Raw genomic sequence first — 15,928 nt, forward strand, 5'->3', positions numbered from 1 at the left:
TGGGTTATAATTCATTACCATCATTATTCACTTGATAATCACGTTGTTCCAGATTTGGCCCCTGAGAGCTCACTGTAGCTGGCTGCTTTGTCCTTTTGATGTGTCTCTATTATTTATTGAGCACTTCCTTACTTTCTGGCCAAAAACACGCTCCAGGCTCATCTTGTACTTTCTCTGCGCCAGCCCAGGAATTAGCCCTTTCTTCAAGGAGCCCTGGCTTCTTTGGTGGATGATATTTAGAAGCAAGGAGCTGGGCACTAGGTGGGCTCACTGGTCCCAGACTATCATGGTTTCTGGGTCTTCTCAGTGGACAGAACTAGGAAATACACACATACAGAAATATAAACCCAAGAGTTCATAGTGACATCTCCAGGTCCCATCCAGTACCACAGCATCCTTCCTGGCCTTCATCATTTCATATTTGTACCTTCCCTCTACAACAGTGAGGAACCTGGCTCTCAATATCCTCAATATATGTCATCTTTTACTCAGTCCTCCAACACACAGAGAGGCATTGTGCAATCACTAATCCATGCCACTCTGAAAAACAGGCCTATTAGGTAGAGTTCAGTGTTTGCAATTCTTTTTATCTTTAGACTCAGAGTATAGATCAAAGTTCTGTATTCAAAAGTTACTTGGGGGCCAGCCCCATGGTGTAGTGGTTAAGTTCAGTGCACTCCACTTTGGCAGCCCAGATTCACGGGTTCAGATCCCAGGCATGGACCTACACCATTTGCCAGCTGTGCTGTGGTGGCGACCCACATACAAAATAGGGGAAGGTTGGCATGGCTGTTAGCTCAAGGCGAACCTTCCTCAAGCCAAAAAAAAGAATGAATATTGGGAATAGATGTTAGCTCAGGGAGACCCTTCCTCAGCAAAAAAAAAACAGTTACTTGGGTTAGTTCTTTGTTTTCCTTCAGTGTGGTCTGCTAGTCATTTGAAATATAATTCAATAATTTATCAATACAGAGTGACTTTATTAGAGATATTTGTTTCCATAGCTTGTTTGAGTTCTCTTAGAAATAACATGTAACTAAGTTTTCTTTTTCCTGCTTTTTTATCTTTTCTTGTTGTTGCTTTTGTTTTAATAAAGGAAATTAGCCCATTTTCATGGGTAATGAAAGGTAATCTGTCTGGTCTTTTTCCTGACCTCTTGTTCGTGTTTTTGATTGGTTTGCCTCTTTAACATGAAGGGGAGAGAATCAGGAGGCCCTTCTACTTGCCAGGGCCCAGCACCTGGTGTGGGCAAAGCAATGCTCACCAAACATTTGTGGAATGTTGACCTAAAGCTCAAGTGGCCTTCCTTTGTACCTGGACAGACAGACACAGGGTCTTGACCTTGCTGTGATTATAATGGTGACTGTCACAGTGGTTACCACCGAGTTGATTAATTATGTAAAGTCTTAGCGAAGGGCCTGGATGTAGGAATCACGAATCAGTTGTACCCATTATTGATGGAGCGTTGACAAAGAACCAGGCACGGTGCTACATTATCTTATTTAACCCTCACAAGAATCAGATGGGGAAACCGGGCCCTTAGGGAAGTCACTTGTTTTTACAACAGGGAAGCAGACGAGTCGGGACTTGAATCCAGATCTGACTTCAAAATCCACCCTCTAGCACGCACGTGGCCCTGCCTGCACATGTTTAAAGACAAACACATACACAGCTAGGTAATTCCAGAAGCTCTGAGCCCTTGCTCACAAGGTCAAAGCGTCCTTAGCCCGACCCAATTGCCAGCCAGTTCCCTGGAGCCCCACGGCTGGAATGGAGGCCAGTCCCAGGAAGTCAGGCCCACGAGGGATAAGGAAATGCTCTTTTGATGGCTTAGAAATCTACCCCCATCCTATGTCCTCCCCATCAAAGTTAACTCGAACTTAAAGAGTTTGGCCAAAGAATGGGAAAACGAACATTCTCGTGCTCTACGGGTGGGAGTGTAAATAGTGACAGTCAACACTGATGAGAGCTTATTCTGGGCGAGGCCCTTCACCCTGGGTTTCTCAACCTCAGCACTATTGACAGTTGGGACGGAATCATTCTTTGCCGGGCTGGGGGCTGTCCTGTGCATCATAGGATTTCTAGCAGCATCTCAGACCTCTTCCTGCTAGATGTTAGTAGCACCCTACCCGAGCTGTGACAATGTCTCCAGACACTGCCAAATATCCCCTGGGGGGACAAAGTCACCCCCGGTTGAGAACCATTGCTTACATGTATTACACTAATTTAATTCTCATAACCATCCTCTGAGATTGGTACTTTCATTATCCCCATTCTACAGATAAGGAAACTGAGGCACAGAAGGTTAAGGTCCTACCACTAACGAGCAGTGGAGAAGGGATTGAAACCTAAGCAGCTGGAGTCCAGAGGCCACAATGCCTCATTGTAGTGGACAGCTATCTGATCTGACCTTTCCGGAGAACAGTTTGGCAGAATACAAAAAAATTCTGCATGAGTACCATTTGGCCCCCAGTCCCACGTCTAGGACTTTGCTCTAAGGGAATGTACACACAGGATGTTCAGCTCATTGTCTACACTCACGAAAAGCTGGAAGTGCAGTAAAGACCCATCCAGAGGAGACTAGTCTGCCTTCCTTCTGGGCCTGAGTGCTTGAGCATGAGCTCGAGCCAGACTTATTTTTTTAACCACGTAATTTATTCTGCAGACATTAAAAAAGGTTACGCAGATCTGTACTGACACAGAAAGATGTCCTTGGTACTTGAATCTAAAAAAAATTAAAAACCACATGTTTAGTATGGTTTTATTTCTGTGAAATTTTATGTACATATAGCAAGGGGGAAAGTGCTATTTGCAACCAGAGGGGATCACAGTAGTTCTTGTATTTGTTAAGAATATTATCTGGGGCTGGCTGGGTGGCCAAGTGGTCAAGTTCACATGCTCCACTTCAGTGGCCCAGGGTTTCACCAGTTTGGATCCTGGGCGCAGACACGGCATTTCTCATCAGGCCATGCTGAGGTGGTGTGCCACATGGCACAACCAGAAGGACCTACAACTAGAATATACAACTATGTTCTGGGGGGCTTTGGGGAGAAGAAGAAAAAGAAGAAGATTGGCAACAGATGTTAGCTCATGTACCAATCTTTAAAAAGAAAAAAAAGAATATTATCTGATGGGATGCTTGGTGCAAAAGGAAGGCCAGTCACAGAAGGCCACATACTGTATTATTCCGTTTATATGAAACGTCAGAATAGGCAAATCCATAAAGGCAAAAAGATGAGAGGTTGCTGGGGGCCAAGCGGAGGGTGGACTGGGGAGTGACTGCTAATGAGTATGGGGTTTCTTGATGGGTTGGCAAAAATGTTCTGGGATAAGATAGTGATGATGGTTACACAACCTTGCAAATATACTAAAAGCCACTGAATTGTACACTTTAAAAGGGTGAATTTTGTAACATGAATGATGTCTCAGTAAAACAAATTTTGACAGAATTGCAGGGAGAAATCAACAAATCCAAAGCAATGATTCGGAAGCCAGTGACACGGTAGAGAATCTAGCCCCCAGGAACCCAGGGACTATTGGAGGGGCGTTTCCCATGGTGCACAGGAAGAGGAGCCAAAGTTAGTTGAATGTTGAAGATGCCCGGACAACGTGGGGGCAGCTGGGGCTGATTCGTTCCTTCCGGGCCGCGTCCCCACTCCTCCTGCTGTGTCTCTGGCGCTCTCCCCATCACACTATGCCTTCGAGCCCTAACAGCCTCTTGGATGAGAGGCTACTCCCTGTAACAGGCTTTAGTGGAGCCCAGAGACAGTTGGGGGATGAAGCTCTAGCCCCACCCTCGTAATCTCCACCAGCCCCCATTCCCACCCTAATAAACCCACAATTCAAACAACAATGTCAAAACAACATGCTCATCTCATTATGAATCACTATAGGACAAACTCTTCACCCCTCACAGCCAAGGAGACTGACACCCCCAAAAAACCCAACTCAAAATCACTTTAACAACCAGGGAACTGGTTTTCCTCGCATACCAAGAAGTCCTGGGTAAGGCAGTCCAGGATGGTTTATTCAAAGGCTTGATGACATCATTAAGGACTCAGCTTCTTGCTCTTTTTGCTCGGCCACCCTCATGTGTTGGTCTCATCCTCAGTGGTGCAAGATGGCTGCAGCAATTCTGGACATCACATCTTCACCATCGGTCTCCAGAGGCAGAAAAGGGATGGGCTGGTCCTTCCCAGAAGTCCTCCTGCAGACTGTTCTTTTTGTTCTCCTAGTCCGAACTGGGCCATATGCCATCCCCCATCCGAACCACTGACAAGGAGACGAGGAACCCCTGATTCGCTTAGACTCATCAGGATTTACCTGAGGAAATTAGCAAATTAGTGGTTGGAGGCATAGACACCAGGACAAAATCTGGTCTCTTCATTGATGGAGGAAGGAAAACTGGCAGCTAGATGTGGGGGCCCATCAGGATTCCTTCCCCACAGGCCTTGCCTTCTGACTGGCATGCCCTTTCTCTTCCTCCGCATCAACCCATCACCTCCTCCAGGAAGCCCTCCCTATCTTCACTGGCTAGGGCAAAGAACCAGCACCCTCCTCATAGCTCTGGTCACAGTTGCAACTAAATAATTACATGTGTCATCTTTTGATTAAACTCTGTCCCATAGAAGCAGCTCCGCTCTTTAGCCATAGGACCCAGCCAGAGCCTGGCTCAGAGCAGGTTCCCAATAAGCAGTTACAGGCTAGACAAACGAATCTGAATGTTACAGGAGGCAGAGATGAGATCTGGAAGATGATATCAAGAGCTTTCTCTGGCAGTGAGGTTTTTTGTTAAAGGACAACACACAGCAGAGGGATTCTATCTTAGGCGTAGCTCGATGACTACACACATGAGTACACTCGCAGAAGCAGCTGGGGGGTGTGACATGGAGTCATTTTATTTTCCTCTCTGTCCTTTTCCGGGTGGTTTAAGTCTTTTTCAGTGATGCGATGAGCATCCCTCATGAGGGGCTGGGTCATTTTTACAAAAACAAAGCCTTTATTATTATAACTTTTTTCAACAAAGAAAATGTCATTTTCAACTCTTCGGCTGTAGAAGGAATCCATGGGGTGCTGAGAATTTCTTCCTTCCCTTGTTTTATCTTCCCTCCCTCCCCGGCCCTCCCGCAGCAGGAGCGCCCTCCTAGAGTTTTAGGCAAGCTCCTCCTCCCTCCGGGGGGTAGGCAGGAGTTCATTACAAAGGCCCAAAAGGCTGCGCTGGGCTCAGGATTCAAAGTGAGGCAAAAAGGTAAATTTACATGAGAAAATGATACAGGTGTTCGTGTTTTCTTTTTCTCCAAAAGCAGGAATTTGGGGGATTTGAAACATCTGGCTCTTTTAATAAAGAATTGGACTCTTGGGGGCTGGCCCCGTGGTCGAGTGGTTAAGTTTGCGACTCTGCTTCGGTGGCCCGGGGTTTCGCTGGTTCGGATCCTGGGCGCGGGCATGGCACTACTCATCAGGCCATGCCGAGGCGGCGTCCCACATGCCACAACTAGAAGGACCCACAACTAAAAAAAATATACAACTATGTACAGGGGGTATTTGGGGAGATAAAGCAAAAAAAAAAGAAGAAAAAAAGAAGATTGGCAACAGTGGTTAGCTCAGGTGCCAATCTTAAAAAAAAAAAAAAAAGAATTAGACTCTCTTCTTAAAGATACGCCCGGGTTACTAACGTGTATGTGCCGAAGTGTTTGTTCATTCATTTGCTCATTCACTCAGTCAGTCATTCACTGGTGTCTGCCTCCGAGCCTGTCCTGTCCTGGGTGTGCAGACCATAGAGATGGATCAGAGCTGGCACCTGTCCCCAGGGAGACAGACATGGTCACAACAATCGCTTCAAACTCTGATATGTGCTTGAACGAGAGCTGGGTGAGCACGGTGAAGAGCAGAGGCTGACTATCATCCGAGGGAAAGGGAATTTGAGATGGGTTCTGAAGAATACATAGAAGTTTGCCTGGCAGAGAAGGAGTAGAAAGGCATTCCAGTGGGAGGGAACAGTGGAGCCAAAGCACAGGGCATTGAGCGCAGAGGTCAAGAGCATGGCCGTGGAGCCAGACCGCCTGGGTCTGAGTTCTGCCTTAGCTGTGTGATCTTCAGCAAGCCCTTTACTCTCTCTGTGCCTCAGTTTCTTCACCTATTAAGCAGAGATAATGACAGCACCTACCACATAGGGCTGATGGGGATTAACTCAGATAAACCACCTAAAGAGCTTAGACCACTCCCTTGCAGGGTAGACTTTGGTAAATTGCTAGCTCCTAGCTTTGGATCGATGGGTGTTGGGCATGGGGGCGGCAAGACTGAGCTGAGCCTGGGGAAGTTGGTGGGGGCCAGGGCAAGTTCTCAACAGGAGGGAGACGTGATCAGGTCAGAGTGCCTGCAGGGGGAGCGTGGGCTGGAGGGGTGAGTAGAGACGCAGTGGTCAGAGCGCAATGGTGAGGCTGGACCCGGCAGGGGCTGTCAGCCCAGGGATGGCGGAGGATTCAAGACACAGCCTGTCAGGGGCTGAACTGCATCCCCTCGATATTCCTATGTTGAAGTCTGAATTCCCAGTGCCCAGGAGGTGACTGGATCTGGAGATAGAGCCTTTGAAGCGGTAATTAAGGTAAAATGAGGTCATTAGGATGGGCCCCAAACCAATATGACTGGCATCCCCATAAGAAGGGATTAGGACAAGACAAGCTCACAGGGAGGACCACGTGAGGACACAAGGAGGAGACGGCCACCTACAAGACAAGCAGAGAGGCCTCAGAAGGAATCAACACGGCGGCACCTTGATCTCGGACGTCCAGCCTCCAGACTGTGGAAAGGAGATTTCTGTTGCTCAAGCCGCCTGAGCAAACTTGCAGAGTCAGCAGTGGACTGAAGTCGTGGGGGTGGACTAGAGGTCGGAGCTAAGGGTCAGAGAGGGCAACCCCTGGACTCTGGCTGACACTAGAGGTGGGAGGAGGTGCTGTCACTGAGATGAGGCAGGTGTGGGGACAAAAAGGGTGAATTCTGTTTCATGCTCCTGGGAAACACCCATGATGGGGAGGACGCAGGAGGAGGAGATGGGGGCCCAGCTCCAGCATCACCTCTCTCATCTCCTGCCTTCTGGGCTCCAAGGCCCCTGGCCCCAGCCCCTGCAATGGCTCCACCAGGTGCTTTGGGCTTGCCAGCTCCGTGCGATGGTGACAGATGCTGTCACACCCAGCCCCAGTGCAGCCTGGGTGGGGCGCTGCCAGCTGGGCATTACCTCAGTGTGAGGAAGTGGAAGGGAGGACCAGTAAGGCACAGGGCCCAGAGATAGGACCAAGGGCGCCCATCCTTCCAGGAAAACAGTCTGGTCACCAGGATACAGTTCATCACCTGGCAGCTGGCCCCGCCAGAGTCTCAGCCTACTTGGGGGGGCACTGGGGTTATTCGGTGTCTCTTTCACTCCTGGTGATAGTAAGGGTGCTCACTACCCAGGTGTTGCATGTCTCTCCAGGCTCAGAGAGGTGAAGTGACCTGTCCAGGAATGCCCAGCTGGTTAGACAGGCCCATCTCACATCGTGCTGGCAGCTGCTCTGACGGCAGCTTTCATTCCAAGTTTTCTTTCAAAGTGGACTTGGGCCATCGTGTTGGACTTTGACAGTAAGTTCCAGAGAACCTGGAGATTACATAAAGGGAGGTCAGCTCTGAACACGTGTTTCTGAATTTTATGTTTAAGAATTTTTTTAATGAGGATTGCAAGTCTCATCTGCTGAAAATATTTACATGTAAGAACTTGGATGCCTTTGGAGGCCGGAAACAGGAATGACAGCGAAGCACTCGCTAGGCACAAACGCCTGCCAATTCCTGGGCCATCTGGGGAGCCCAGGCCCCACCCCAGCGCGGCCCCTGGGGAGCCCTCCACCCCCTCAGGGGTCCTGGCCAAAGCCACTTCCGCGGCCTCGAACCGAGCTCTGAGCCCGCCTGGAAGCTGGCCACCAGCCCAGCTGCGGTTTTTGCCCTAATGTGCTGGGAGCCATCCCACGGTCTGAGGCCTGGCTTTGGCTGGTTCTCCACCTCCCAAGGGAGGCTATGGGACCACTGGGGCCCGGATGCAGTGGGTCCTGGGTTCAAATCCCACCTCTGCCTCCTGGAGGTCCACAAGACCTGTGTGTGGGCTGAGGAGTCAGACCCTGGATTAGAACCCAGGCTCGACCCCTTCCTAGCCGTGTGGCCTTGGGCAACTCATTGCCTGCTGCACTTTCGTTTCTTTACCTCCCACGTGAGGATTAGAATGGTGCTGACCTCACAGACTGGTGGAGGGCATTAAATGACCCAATATGCATAGAGCGCTTGGCACAGTGTCTGACACAGACTGAGCACCCAGTAAATGTGGGATAATACTGTCACTGTGTTTTTGAGCTGTGACCCTGCACCTCCCTCAGCCTCAGTTTCCCCATCTGTAAAATGGGAATGATACTAGATCCTACCTCAGAGCACCAGTGAGCTGATTCCATGAGAGGATGCAAGGAAACCCTTAGCACAGCGCCTGGCAATTAATGAACGTTCAACAAATTATAAGCAATTATTCTTATTATCCCAAAACCCTTCTGGGAGGCTCACACTCTGGAAAAACTGCCTGAGAAGATTAAAGGATTAAATTAGTGAGAAGAAAGTCCAAGCCATACCACTGAATTTCCAGAGCAAGGGTGGCCGGCAGCCCCGAGGCATGGTAAGCACCGTGGTAAGTGGTACATGATGGGCACTGGGACACGGAACTGCGGAGGGGCTGGAAAGCAGCTTGTTCCCATGCAGAGGCTGGAAGCTGGCAGGAGGGAATTCTGGGAGCCCAAGCGGCTGGGAGGATGTCAGTTGTGGGGCTGGGGGACTGGGTTGGGGGGAGGGCAGACTGCCAAGGCCGAGGGTGGGGCGGGGTGTGGCAGCCTGGAATTTGAGCCTGTGGGTGGGACAGGGGCACCGTTCCAATCTGGCTGGAGCTCAGGCAAGTCCCTGCCCCTCTGAGCTGGGCTTTCCTCATCTGTTGAGTGGGGCCAGTGATGCATTCAGTGACTCAAAGAACATGTGTGCACTCCATGCCAGGCCCACAGACGATGCTCAATAACAGGCTGTTAACACAACTGGAAGTCGGGGTCAGGTGTAGGGGAAAAGCTGGTGGTGGAGGAGCCCCTGCGCCTGGCCTTTCTGGGACCTTGGGCTTCCCTCCTTGGTTCCCTCTGCAGGCTGAGCAGACCCCGGGCAGTTTCCCTGGCTCTTAATGGGGAAGCAGATTTCCCAGCATAGGGGTGGGTCCGGTCCTGATGTCAGTGGGTGCTGGAGAGGGGCCCTGTGGGTGCGGCTGCCCGCCCAGGTGCACACCCCTGCCCTGCCCCATGCCCTGCAAAGGAATTCTTCTTCCTGACACTGGCCATGGGCCCCTCCTCCACCCAGCTGGTATCAGGATCATCGCATGCTCCTCCCCAGGGCCCAGATTCCAGGGCTCATCGTGCTGGGAGTTCTGCCAGTAGCCTCACTCTCCTCCCAGAGCTGGAAACGTGACCTCCAGCCACAGAAGTCTGTTGGGGCCTGGCACAGTGTGATTCTGTCCTCTTGGGCGGTTCACCCTGCAAACTTTTACTAATAACAACAATAGTTTTGGACTTACTGTGGGCCAAGCACTAAACTAAGCTCTTACATGCATAGAAAATGAACAATGACCCTGTGAGGTGGGCTCCATGATCCCATTCCTAGGCTCAGAGACATCAATACTTCACCCAATGTCACACAGTGAGAGTCCAACCCAAGCAGACTAACACCAGTTGCCCCTTGCTCAGAAACTGCACTGTCTTTGACATTGTGGAAAGAGCACTGGTATGGGAGTCTCCCCCCGTGTGATCTTGAACAGGAGATATATCTCCAGTAGGAGATATATATTTTTTAAGGAACTGGTTCATGCAACTGTGAGTACTGGTAAGTCTAAGTCTGAAATTCATAGAGCAGGCCTGCGGTCTGGAAACTCAGGCAGGATTTGGTCTTGCAGTTTTGAGGCAGAACTTCTCTGGAAACCTGTTTTTGCCCTTAAGACCTTCGACTGATTGGATAAGGCCCACCCACATCATCAAGAGCATCTTAAAGTCAACTGATGGTGGGTGTAGATGTCAACCACCGCTACAAAACACCTTTATACACACACTTACATTAGCCTTTGATTAAACAACTCGGTACTATAGCCCAGCCACGTGGACACATAAGACTGACCATCACATCCCCAATTTACAGTCGGGGAAACTGAGGCTCAGAGAGGTGAACAAGCCACTCAGGTCCCACAGATACAACTGGGAAAGTGGGAAATATGGTCCCTGTCCATAAACATGTCCATGTTAACATCTTTAGAGAGTGGGATTTGAGGTGATTTTTACTTTATCTTTATCTCTTTCTTACTTCTAGTATCTTTTTGAATTGCACATGCATAACTTTTATGATCACAAAAAACACTACAGGATTTTCACTTTGAAAAAAATGAAACTTGTTTTGTGAGACTATATCAGCCTAGACGGATAAAACAGTAAAAAAAACCCAACTTGTTCTTAAAAACAGGGAGAGTCTAACTCATCATCAGCAGAGTCAGAAAAGAGCATGAAGAGATCAAACAGATGGGACAAGAGCAGAGCTATTAGTAAATTCAGGTGGTGGATAAACGGCGCTCACTGTGCTATACTGGGAAACTTCCTGTGAGTTTTATTGTTCAAAATAAATAGTTGGCTGGGGCCAGCCCAGTGGTATAGTGGATTAGGTTCACAGCTCCACTTTGGCCGCCTGGGGTTTGCAGGTTCAGATCCCTGGCATGGAACTGGCATTGCTGTGGCTGTGCCCCACATAAAATAGAGGAAGATTGGCACAGATGTTAGCTCAGGGCCAATCTTCCTCGAAGAAGAAGAAGAAGGAGAAGAAAGAAGAAGGAGAAGAAAGAAGGAGGAGAAGGAGGAGGAGGAGAAGGAGGAGAAGGAGGAGAAGGAGGAGGAGAAGGAGGAGAAGGAGGAGAAGGAGGAGAAGGAGAAGGAAGAGAAGGAGGAGAAGGAGAAGGAGAAGGAGGAGCAGGAGAAGGAGGAGAAGGAGAAGGAGGAGAAGGAGGAGGAGGAGGAGGAGCGGGAGAAGGGAAATTAAATAAATAAATAAGTAAGTAAGTAAAATCAAAGGACATAGCAAGGTTGACAATAAAGATATACCATGAAAATAACAACCAAAAGAAAACCGGCACATGGGCCAGCCCGGTGGCTTAGTGGTTAAGTTCGCGTGCTCCGCTTCTGCAGCCTGGGGGTCACCAGTTCAGACCCCAGGTGCTGATCTACACACCGCTTGGCACGCCATGCTGGGGCAGGCATCCCACATATAAAGTGGAGGAAGATGGGCACAGATGTTAGCTCAGGGCCAGTCTTCCTCAGCAAAAAGAGGAGGACTGGCGGCAGACGTTAGCTCAGGGCTAATCTTCCTCAAAAAAAAAGAAAAAAGAAAAGAAAACCAGCATAGCTATACCAATAGCAGACAAAACAGACTTTAAGGCCAAAATAATTGCTAGAAATAAAGACATTTTATAATGACAAGAGGTTTGACTTAGGAAAATGAGCAATTTAAAAATTATATGCAACAAATAAAGTAACTTCAAAATATACAACACCGTTATTGGAAGAAATACAAAGAGGGGCAGACAAACCTCACACTCACAGCGGGAGATTGTAACATTTTCCTCAGTAAATGATAGAAAAGGCCGGCGAAAAATGAGAATCTAGAGGATCAACAAGTCACAGACCCATCTAGAACCCTGCAGCCCACACTTGCAGAAGGCACAGCCTTTGCAAGGACAATGCGACATCGGCAAAAAGTGACCACACCCTGGGCCTTAAAGCAAGGGATGGAAATGATTCCGAGCATAGGGTGACCACATGCATGCAATCTAGAAATAAATTACAAGAAGGATAACTAGAAAACCCCCAGACAATTGGAAATTAAAAAACAGACTTCAAAGACAAAACCATGATGAAAAACTCAAAAACAGACAAAAGTAGAGAGGCCCACTTGAGGCCGGGGGAGGGGAAGCTGCCCCATCAGGCTTGGTGTGTGGGCACAGTGGGATGTGCGGCTGTCTTGCTCCATTGCTGCCGCGTTGTTTTCAAAGGCAGCGTGTGTTGAGCACCTAGTGTGTACCCAGTCTGTGACCCTCTGCTGACTTTCCACCAGGCACGTCTGTGGCAGGTGCCAAGATCATCCCCACTCCACAGAGGACAGAGCTGAGGCTGGAGAGGTCGCGGGACTGGTCAAAAGCCACCCAGCTGTACAGCAGCCCAGGGCTGTCGGATCCCATGATTTTATTGGCCTGTGAGGCTGCTACAATTAATACTCCCATTTTTCAGATGAGGAAACTGAGGCTTGTAGCACAAAGCCAATCAGTGGTAGGATTTGAACTGGGGATGTGAATCCAGGTCTAGATGAGTGATAAGCCTTTACAGAGTGGGAAACTGAGGCTGAGGACTTGCAGGGGGACGCACAGCTGGGGGTGGAGAGAGGCTGACACTCAGGCCTGAGCTTCTAGAAAGGGAAACAAGTCTGAGAGGAAATGACCACAAATGCCTCCCACCCCCACCCAGACAGGAAGGGAAGGACAATGCCCCAGACAGACTGAAGGAGAGGGCTTCTCACCCCCCAGCCCCCAGACACAGGGGCCCTGGGGCTGACAGGAGGCCATTATCATGAGGTCTCAGGGGTGGGGGCAGCTGAGCAAACAGCAGTCCCCTGGCAACAATACAAAACGGCCATTGAAGAAGGTTGGGGCCTGGGGGGAGGGGTGGGGCTGCTGTGACCAGCCCCTAAGTGGAGGAGGGAGGGGCTGCCTGTAGGGCACCCCAGCCACCAGCCCTCTCAACTTGTTGAGGAAGCTAAGACACTGGCCTGGAGTCACCCAGCCGGTCAGCTCCTATCCCTCTGGCCCGGGATGGAGGACTGGGTGGCACTCCGTGGGGGCCAGTGCGCTGTTCCAGGCACGAGCAGATGGGCCAGGAAGCCACAAGTTGCTTAGAGTCAACCCTGGAGCCCCAGCTCCAGGTGGCTCAGAGCAGCCCTAGCCCAGAGAGGCCTGGCAAGGAGCTCCAGGTCGCACAACAAGTAGAGGCTGCTGGTCTCTCCCTGCCCTGCCAGAGCTGCTCCTGCTTTCTGGCCAGAGCTCTGTTTCCCACCCTACCCGTCTCCCAAACGCCGTCTTCCAGCTGTCACCTTGGAGGGCAGCATGAGGCTGGTCAGATTTCCACAGGGCACGTGGGTGCCAGGCGTGGCGGGGACAGGCGGGAGGACAGGTGGGCGGAGGGGCTGTAGCTGCAGGAGGCTCCAGTCGTGATGGGACACCACACAGCTGCTCCGCACCTGCTCCGGGCTGCCGGAGGGGGGCTGGGCCGGGCCCTGCGGGGTTGACCAGCCCCTGGGCGTGCACCCTGACTCCGCCACTGGAGCTGGCCGGTAATCCTGGTGTTGAGTCTCTTGCCTCCCAGGCCCTCGATTTCCCCGTCTGCACACGTACCCACCTGATGTAATGTGGTGCGCATCGCATGGGCCTGCTGGCACTGTGACGCTTGGGTTATTATTATTATTATTGCCTCCTGGTGGCCCAAGAAGAAAAGGTCAGGAGGCCAGAGGACCTCTGCGCAGAGCCCTGGCGGGCCCCTGACCCACGGGTGCGGTTCCTCTCCGCAGTCGGCGCTGGCCTCCGGAAGCCCAGTCTGACCACCCCCTTGTGCCAGCTGAAAACCTTCCACCGCCACCACTGCTCACCCCCTGCTGTGGCAGCTCAGTCCGTGCATGTTGGGAAATCAGAGTCATTCTGGCTGGAGCAGGGCCAGGGGCCCGGAATTGCACCCCGGGGTCTCCTCCTCCAGACCTTTCACCCCTCAAGGAGCTCCAAGGTTCCTTCTTCACCCTCCAGTGTCCATGAGCCCCACTGCCCAGAGAGTGTGAGCCAAGCCCCTCAGCCTGGCATTGGAGGCCTCTGTTTCCTGCACTCTCCTCAGCTTCCCATTCTCATTCTCGTTTCCCATAGATGTCCCCCCGGCTGGCCCAGTGCCCCCCACAGCCCATTCCTGCTCCCAGAGCTTCTTCTGTTTTGTGTCTGGCAGACACCTTTTTTTTTTAAAGATTTTATTTTTTTCCTTTTTCTCCCCAAAGCCCCCCGGTACATAGTTGTATATTCTTAGTTGTGGGTCCTCCTAGTTGTGGCATGTGGGATGCCACCCCAGGGTGGCTCGATGAGTGGTGCCATGTCTGCGCCCAGGATTCGAACTGACAAAACACTGGGCTGCCTGCAGCAGAGCGCGCAAACCTAACCACTCGGCCACGGGGCCGGCCCCGACACCTTCTTTTTTTTAAAGATTTTATTTTTCCTTTTTCTCCCAAAGACCCCCGGTACATAGTTGTATATTTTTAGTTGTGGGTCCTTCTAGTTGTGGCATGTGGGATGCCACCTCAGCGTGGCTTGACAAGTGGTGCCATGTCCACGCCCAGGATTCGAACTGGCAAAACCCCTGGGCCGCCGAAGCGGAGCACGAGAACTTAACCACTCGGCCATTGGGCCGACCCCGGCAGACACCTTCTTAACTACAGAGGCCTAGAAGCCCACAGGCTTCTTCCAGAAGACCTCCCTGACTGCCCCAAGGGGGCCGTTCCTCCTCCCTGAGCTCCGGGGCCTGGCAGAGCTCGGGTGGCAGGCCCAGAAGGGTCAAGGGGCAGGATTGGGCAAGAATGGGAGGGATCTAGGTGGGACGAAGGCAATGGGCGTGTAGGACAGAAGGAAACAAAGAAAGAAGGAAGGACCGGGGAAGGAAGAGGAGGGCAGAGGCTGGAGTGGGGTCTGGCGGCACGCCCATCCCTTTCATCCCCCACCCGCCTTAGGCCAAGCCCATTGCTCCAGTGGGGAGAAGATTCCAGAAGCCCCATTCCAAGGCCCAAGGTGGCCCATCAGCCCAGGGGACCAGCAGACAGGGTATTGGAGCCACCGCTCATCCTGGGATCTTCTCCTTCAGTCCTCTGGGTAGAGTGTCAGGCCTGGGCTGGTCCAGGTCCCACCTGGAGCCACACCTGTTGGACTCAAAGAGGTAGACAGGGCTAGTCCATCTCGGTGAGCAGTGTTGCGGCCGTGGCTGTCTTGCTGACGCTGTTTGGTCGGCCAGCCTGGGTGCTGGGGGTTCCACCTCCCAGGGCTCCTCTCCCAGGGGATTTGCCTTCCTGGGCTACCTCCCAGAGCAAGGTCAGGTCCTCCCAAATCCCCAGGAGGTGGGGGTAGGGCCACCAGATGCCCACCTTGGTCTGCTGCCTTCACAGATGCCCCAGAGCCTGGGCGAGGCTTCACCCTTCTCCCCCATCCTTCTTCCCTGGAACCAGGACGGACACACGGGGACCAAGGATCTGGGTGCCAGCTTCATCTGGAGCCTCTTTGCAGGGCTCAGGGGAGGCTGAACCCAGCCGGGGGGATGGGCGTCCGGGGGGGCTTGGGCAAGTGTCCCAAGGCCTCGCCAGGTATCTGGTTCTGAGCAGACGAATACTGCCTGCCCTCGCCGGCACCCATGCCAGCCACTGTGGTTCAATACCCACTGAGCACTTCCTTATGCCCCGGAGAGGCCCTGGCGCCGTGGAGAGGGCAGTGCGGGCTGGTGGAAACCGCTCACACAGGGCTGACTTCAGACATCTGGGGCTTGAGCTCCAGCTCGGTCTCTTTCTCACGCTAATGCTAAGGCTAAGGCCTGGGACAAACTGAACCTCAGTTTCCCCATCGGTGAAATGGAGGTGGAGCCTCCCACCAGGCAGGGTCACTGTGAAAAACTCAGTTGACACGAGGGAAACGGAAGCCGTCCCCACGGGAGCTTATATAATAAATATAACGTGGCCACCGATCCATTCATTCATGTATTCATTCATTCGGAAGCATTTTCCAGACCTCCTCTGGGCC

General features: G+C 51.6%; 1 long non-coding RNA gene across 1 annotated transcript; it reads right to left on the reverse strand.

Annotated features, from left to right (window-relative positions):
* Positions 1 to 2,744: 2,744 nt before the first annotated feature.
* LOC138920810 (uncharacterized) lies at positions 2,745 to 13,725 on the reverse strand. The gene is made up of 2 exons (XR_011432645.1): positions 13,515 to 13,725; positions 2,745 to 7,627 (listed from the first exon to the last, which is right to left on the reverse strand). It is a non-coding gene; the product is annotated as an uncharacterized lncRNA (long non-coding RNA).
* Positions 13,726 to 15,928: the final 2,203 nt, after the last annotated feature.

This window comes from Equus caballus, chromosome 25 (assembly GCF_041296265.1).
Source record: "Equus caballus isolate H_3958 breed thoroughbred chromosome 25, TB-T2T, whole genome shotgun sequence".
Classification (NCBI taxonomy): Eukaryota; Metazoa; Chordata; class Mammalia; order Perissodactyla; family Equidae; genus Equus; species Equus caballus.